Below are 7618 nucleotides of genomic sequence, written 5' to 3' on the forward strand. Positions count from 1 at the left end.
TTTGATATTTGATTTTCCTTGTCACCCATCCTCCCCCACTTTGGTTTCTTCTATCCCATCTTGCTCCTCCGTTTCTTTTCTTTCTGTAGTAGTTAGGCCATTTGTCCACAGATGTCACCCACAGAAATTTTTTAGTGTTTTGGCGATCCTAGCTGGTAGAGGTCATGTGGAGGCATGGCAGGGAAAGGAGACAAACAGTATGCCAGGCAAATGAGGAACAGCAAAAAGCACGAGATAAGAATGTGCTGGAGAGCAAAGGCAGAAAGAATCAGGAAGGAATACAAGCTGAGTGTGAGGAGGGAGGTGTCCCTGTCGGCTCTCCCAGTAATTAAGACACCAATTAGGTGCTCAGGAAGGTTGGAGGTTGCACATTTGTGATGCCTGAGCCGGAGGAATGCAGTGAGACACAAACAAGATGCACCCAAAACAGAGAGACGAGTCCCTGACGAGGGTAAAAGAGGGCACATGTCTTGGACAGGGCTAGACCATCATCAAATAGGACACTTGTCCCACTTAAAGTTAATGAAATTATAAAATCATCTGATGGTAGAAAAAATGTTGGCCACAGAACCCTTATCTATGATCTACAATCAACCCTAGGCCAACAAAGTAGTTCTGCTCTCAGTGAAGGAGGGGTAGGCCAGTGTCTTTTCCTTCCTCACTTCACTGTGCATGGCAAATATTTTATGGGAAACTCAAACATGGCTCAAAGGAACACCATTTGAAAGTCAGGGCTTGGCCCAACTTCCCTGTTTGTACAGAAGCAATTGAGATGTGGAAAGGTGACAAGACTTGTCAGAATCAAGTTCTCCTCACTCATACTCCTGTGATGCAGCATACTTCTTCCTGCTATATGACAGACAGACTAAATTAACAAATAAACACTGAGCGCTGTCTATGCGCAGCAACTGATGCTGGGTGATGTGCAGTAGGGTACAAAAGTAGAAGCTGTGGCCTTCCCAAGGATTGTAGCATGACTACAGAAAACTGAAGGACAAGGTGAAGCATGAACATCTGAGGACTGGGGAGATAGCTCAGTAGAATAAGCACTTGCTTGGCAAGTGCAAGGGCCTGAGTTCAATCCTCAGTTCTGGAAAAAAAAAAAAAAAACCCACTTGGATTATGTACTGTGGAAAATGTGAGGAAACCTGAATTTATATTTGTAAAATTCTTTGTCATCCTCTAGTCAAAGTTTTTTTTTTAATTTTTTTTTATTTATTGTGTGTGTGTGTGTGTGTGTGTGTGTGTGTGTGTGTGTGTGGCCAGCTCAGCCCACCAGGGGGCGGGGCGGGCTGGCATGTGGTGCTGGGGGATTGAACCAGGGTCCCTGTGCCTCGCTGAGCTTGTTCTTAGTAGGTGCTTTAGACCACTGAGCCATCTCACCAGCCCCCAAAGTTTTTTATTGTTTAAAACTAACTGAAGTGTTTCACCATATAATTTTTTCTGTACCAGATGACTTAAGATTTTAGAGAATTGATTATAAAATATTTTCAATACAAAAGAAAGATGAACAGTTGAAAGAGACCAGGAAGTGGTGTTCAAATGACCATTTCAGGGGTGATGTAAATTGGTCCTCACTGATTGCTCTTCCCTAAAGACTTCTGTGTTCCCACTAGGGGAACCTCTGGAGCACACACCTGGAGTTAGCTGACCCAACTGTGCCCCCACACCTGACCCAAGCAGGAGAGATTTAGAGTCTTCACAGAGGACCTCTCTGTGAATCCTCTCAGGTTACTCTGTGAAGTTTCAGAAGAGCTTACTGCTTTGTATTATCATTGTTTCTGATCTGCAGGGCAGGAACTTGCTCTCCTGAGAAATGAGGATCTGCTCTGTTTGGGGGAAATCTGTAATGGAGCGCACTTTTCTGAGTCCTGGTGTCTGACCTGAAAATGATTGCTGGTAATTTCAAGAACAGCCTGCTGTTGGGTGCTGTTTTGAGTGTTGTGTTTTGGGATGACTCTTCTATGCTGTGTTGGTTGCATGCCACAAGCCTGTGTCTTGCTTCGTTTCTTGGTCATTTCCCTACCACAACGGACTAATGGATAGTTCCGAACGCAGTTCACATTCTTCCCCTTGGGTTTCAGTGGACCACGGGGACAGTGCTTTATGAGCTTCTGATTGTTCTTGCTGGTGGTTTCTCCTGGTCTTAACAGCTACTAGACTGACTAAAAGTGCTCTGCCTTTGCTTGGGTACATGTGGAGCTTTCAGATGTTTATGACTACTAGGGGTGTGGAGGTTTATTTTTTATAAACTAACTTGGAAAGAAGAACAGCTGTGGATCTGTGGTGTCTAGACCCTTTGGCAGTTGCTGAAGGCAAATGCTGCTCTGAAACTGTTTATCTCTCTCCTCACCAAGGAGGACTGACTTGCAGACCCAGCATTTCGGACCTGCAATCACAGTGTGGCCAACTCACTGACAATGGGATACGTGTTGAGCAATTACAGAAGTTCTATATAGCTATTTGATGTGGGTTTACTTTTCTAGACTTTTCTAGGGCCTGTAATATAGCTATTGTGTCTTCTACTGACCACAGGAACTTCAGGCTGTTGCTTTCATCAAGGGGTAAGTAAGTAAACTGCTGTGAAAACCCCAATCCTGAGCTCCTCCAATAGCAGTTTGGGGTAAACACTGACAAAGTGTTGAGGAAGGGATAATGATGGTATGAGAGAGAAATAGTAAATCAACTTTTAAATTCTAGGCTATAGATCTTTGTCCAGTGGGACTGAAAGCATCACAGCAGAAAGGAACTCGAGTTCCAGCAGTTTGCGGTAGGCCTCTGCACTTGACTCTTCCAGCCTTATACCTGGTGTGCAGTGGCACCAATGGTAGAGATGGCTCAGCTGCCCAGTAGAGGCCTGGCAGAGCCCTGTCATCTGGGTCATTTTGTCTTGAACACTTTTAGCTGTGAGGACTTGTTGGTCTCTTCCTGAGGAAACATTATAGCAGGAATGAGGAAAAGAGAGACGAGAGATAAGAGCTGGGCTAGGTGGAGGCCTGTTTGCCTGATGCGCAAGGACATGACAACAACAGCAGGGGCGTTTATTTATACTTTTGCAGACTTAATATCATGAGACACAAGGTTGCCTAGTAACTAGTAGCTGAAGTCGTCCAGGCAGGATGCTTTCTTCAAGACTGAGGTGGCTTGACTGTTACCTCACTTAGGCCCTGTGGCCTTTCCCTATTCTCACAAGTATAACAATTTTCCAGCTTCAGCCACTCCCAACATCTAGCTTTTGTTATGACTTGGAACTCTGATTCCTGGACAACACTACATACAGAAACTGCAGCATTTACATTTTCTTTAATGCCCTCTTCTAATAGGGCTGGATCTTTATCAGCCTTGGCTACAGTTTCAGTGACAGAGTATTGGCTGGAGCCTAAATCTCCAGATCCATATAAGAGCCTCCTGTAGGCCCTTGGTTCTGAGGAATATGCTAAATTTTGTATTACTTATTTAGCTTGGAATTGTCCGACTCTAACTCGTTACACCTGAGAAGACTGTCACTGCCACGGTCTCTGGCCTGTCAATTCTCCTTTAAAATGAAGAATAAAATAGTTTATTCTGAGCCAAACATGAGGGATCAGGGACTGTGAACATGGATTCATAGGAACGTGATGTGCTCCTCTATGCAGGAGGTTACGTCAACTTTTAGTCACAGGACAAAAAACTATAAATGAAAACATTTACCAATTACATGGTGGGAGCATCAGAGAGGTGGGCTGCAGTAAAGTAGAGAAATCACTTCTGTAGATTTCAGATATTAAATTAAAGCATTCTTAGCTTTAGGGTTGGTGGAGCCTAGAGGTCTGCTAAGCTTAGAGATACAGTCTGAGAAATTTGGATAACAGCCGCAAAGAATTTTAGGCCAGATACAAAAGTAAAGGCAAATGGCTATTATGTAACCAAAAATAGCTCAAAATAATTTTGACTGTTAACCTACAATATTCCATTTCTCTATAGTTATGATAGTTCAGTTAGCCAAGGTCAAGCAGTCTTCAGGACTTTCAATGTAGATGCAGCTTCCTCAGGGAATTTTTGGTTCCCAGGCCTTTCAGCCCAGAGCCCAGAGTCCTATCCCTAATGAACAACATGCCCAGCCTTCCTTTCAGTGTGTTGCTCTGCGTGTTTCCTGACTTAAAGGCCTAGTGCACAGTGATCAGAGTCTGAAACCAAGATCCTTTGGGATTCTACATATTGGACCTCCTTCAAAGCTATCTTATCCCATGTGTACTATAGCTAGAGGGTAGTCCACTGTTGCTTGTCTGCCATTCTGTACCTCAGGGCCTTCTCTGCTGAGCACGTATCCCACATCTGACCTAGACAGGTGAGTATGACCTTGAATCCTGACGTGAAAGAGGACTGTTTGGAGCTAACTTGGCTAACCTAAGAATCTGCGGTATGTCTCATGCTAGCCACTGTCTCCTGTCATACAGAAAAGATAGGTGACTGGTTTACATTTCATCCTAGTCTTGGGTATAGGTGAATAACTCAATAAACACATGTTGGTTTGAACCTGGCTAATAAAGCCTAAAAAATATGACTAACAGAAATGATGTTTTTCCCATAGGAAGTATATTTTCCTTAGGAAATGTGCGTGCCTTAAATCTAAGTGTTCTTGTTTAGAACTCCAAAGAAAGATTCTCCACTCTTTCTTCATTGGCACAGTCAGGCCTCATTTCTCCACCTTCAATGTCCCTAGATGTCTATGGCTGTAATCACTGTTCATGCTGTAGACATGTGTAGAAGAACTAAGGACAGATCTAGTTAACCTTGACACCAAAGCACACTTCATAAAACATCATAATCAGACAAAGAAGTATTGTACTAGAAGTGAAGATTTATTGTAGGATCTCACCTTTCTTGTAGTATTAAGTCTTATTCCCTACCCTAACCACTTCTTGAAGCTATTGGGAAAACCATATATTGGTTGCCTTTTTATCTCACCCCTCTTTTATTTTCTTTCTTTCTTTTAATTTATGTATTTGGTACAGGGTCTCACTATGCAGCTCGGACTCATAGTGACCTGCCTGTTTTCAGCCTCCCCAGGCTGGGATTACAGGTGTGTGCCACCATGCCAGGAGTTGGTTACAGGCTCAGTTTGCACTGGGGATTGAACCCCCATCCCTGTGCTTGCCAAAGCAGGCACTTAGTCCACTGAGCTATCTTGCTGGCCCTCACTCCTCCGTTCTTTTCTCATCACTGCTTGTTTTGGCAGCTAATAAGCAAAGAAGGGAATATTTGTGATCTATACCATTAGGTTTTTAATTGCTCTCAAAGATGCCAAGTGTAGTCCAAGAAACTGAATTTCCCCAAAACACATGATAGCACCCTACTGCTGAAATGCCTCCACCTCTGGACCCTCATTGTCCTTCCAGCTATGAGCACATCAGTTACGATTACAGCACCCCATGGTACAATCATCTTTCAAAATGACCACATCTGAATACCTGAATCCTTTCAGGAACATTTATGGTCCAAGCCATAACAACAACTTACATAGGTTCCTTTTCCTGGTATAAATGGGCTAAAATCTGAGAGGCCCTTTGTTCCTGTGGTTTACTAACATCTGTTTAAAATTCCTCATGCTTAATTTTTGGTACTGAGACTCCCCTTCTGGACCCTGAGCAGCAGAAGCCTGGGATTTCTAGGGACGTGGCAGCTTCCAAAGGCCTCCTTAGCAGCCAGCAGCCCTTAGCGATTCCAGAGCACCCCGACAGGAACCTGATTGCTCAGTGTTGGTATTTGTTTTGTTTTCATTTTGTTACTTGTCCCAATAGTCCTTTTCTCTAGATGGTCCTACTTTCACTGCTGCCACCTGCTGGTCAGAGGTGGCAGCTACATGTGAAAGGAGCGAGGCTAGGAATTTAGTGTTTTTCTTAGGGTCTGACAATCCCTAGAACACAACACCTTTTGCAATCTGAACCAAGGTTTGTCCAGCCACCTCAGTTCACCACACTCTCTTTGATTTATACTGCTGCTATAAGATATCTATCTATCTATCTATCTATCTATCTATCTATCTATCTATCTATCTATATCTGGCAAGATCAGTAGACTAAGTGCCTGTTTAGGCAAGCACAGAGAGGGAGTTTCGATCTCCGGCACCACATGCCACGCCAGCCCCACTCCTAGGCATGCTGAACCAACTGAGACTGGGCATGGTGGCGCACACCTTTAATCCCAGCACGGGGGGGGGGGGGGGGTTTGCTGAAAACAGTCAGATCACTATGAGTCCAAGCTGCATAGTGAGACCCTGTACCAAATACATCTTAAAAATTTATTCTTTTATTCATGGACTGAAAGTACATTTAAAACTACAGGAGACTTTGTGGGCTGGAAGGTGACAGAAGGTACAAACCAGATAGACTCGTGGATCTCAGATAACGATGACAGGTGTGAACATGTTTTAACATAAGATTTGATAATTTACCTTCACTAAACTTTGTTTCAAATAATTCTTAAAAGCTGTCTATTCCCAATTTGTGATGTGTCCATTTCTGTTGTTATAATACCTTATACGTCACCTGGTCTGAGCAACAGAAACCTGTTTTTGACAGTTCCGGGAGCTGGGAAGTCCAGGACGAAGGCACCGGTGGATCCAGGGTCTGGTGAGAGTGTGTTCTTCACAGCCGGCACTGTCTAGTTAGGTCCTCATGTAATGGGAGGGTAGAAGGGCAAGCACAGGCCTTCCACCATCTTTAATAAGGGTGTTAGCCCCATTCACGAAGACATAGACTTCTGATGTCATTACTTCTCCAAAGTCATAATTTCTTAAACTAATAGTGATTAAGTTTCAACTTATGATTTTGGGGTGTGTCACTACTCAGGTCGTAGTAATGTGTTAAGGCTCATGAGTGCGCCGAAATAATGTCAAAAGACTTCTAGAGATGTTAGAAAGGAAATTCTGGATCTGGTTAACTTCCTCCTCCTCTTCCTCTTCCTCTTCCTCTTCCTCTTCCTCTTCCTCTTCCTCCTCCTCCTCTTCCTCCTCCTCTTCCTCCTCCTCCTCCTCTTCCTCCTCTTCTTCCTCCTCCTCTTCCTCCTCCTCCTCCTCCTCCTCCTTCTTCTTTCTTCTTTTTTTTCAGAACTGGGGATTAAACTCAAGCCCTTGCACTTGCCAGGGAAGCGCTTATTCTATTGGCCCATCTCCCTGGCCCCAAAGTAAATTTCTTTCTTTTTTTTTTTTTTTTTGGCAGAACTGGGGTGGTTAGCTTCTAATTGATCACATGGCTCCCTACAACCTTTTTTAAAGGGGTGATGAAGGGCTGTGGAGAGAGATCAGTGACTTTCGCGCTTGCCTGGTAAACACAAGGTCCTGAGTTCAATCCCTGGTACTGAAAAAAAAAAAAAAAAAGGAGACAAAATAGGGAATTGCAGTCTTATTTCTAACTTTGTACACTAGGACAAGAAAATAAAATAAGACAAGTAATCCAGTTTGCTTATTTACAAATAATATACTACAGTGATAAACTTTCAATTAGGGTTCTGTAGGCTCCATCTGCATTGAATGTTTTGTAAGTTACAGTGTGTAAACTCTCCTGCATGTGTGTAGGTAACAGATGTACCCACTTGCACAAGACATTTTTCATCTTGGTCATGTCTTTGTCTCATTACA

Source organism: Octodon degus, unplaced genomic scaffold, assembly GCF_000260255.1.
Source record: "Octodon degus isolate 3935 unplaced genomic scaffold, OctDeg1.0 scaffold00012, whole genome shotgun sequence".
NCBI classification, from domain to species: Eukaryota; Metazoa; Chordata; class Mammalia; order Rodentia; family Octodontidae; genus Octodon; species Octodon degus.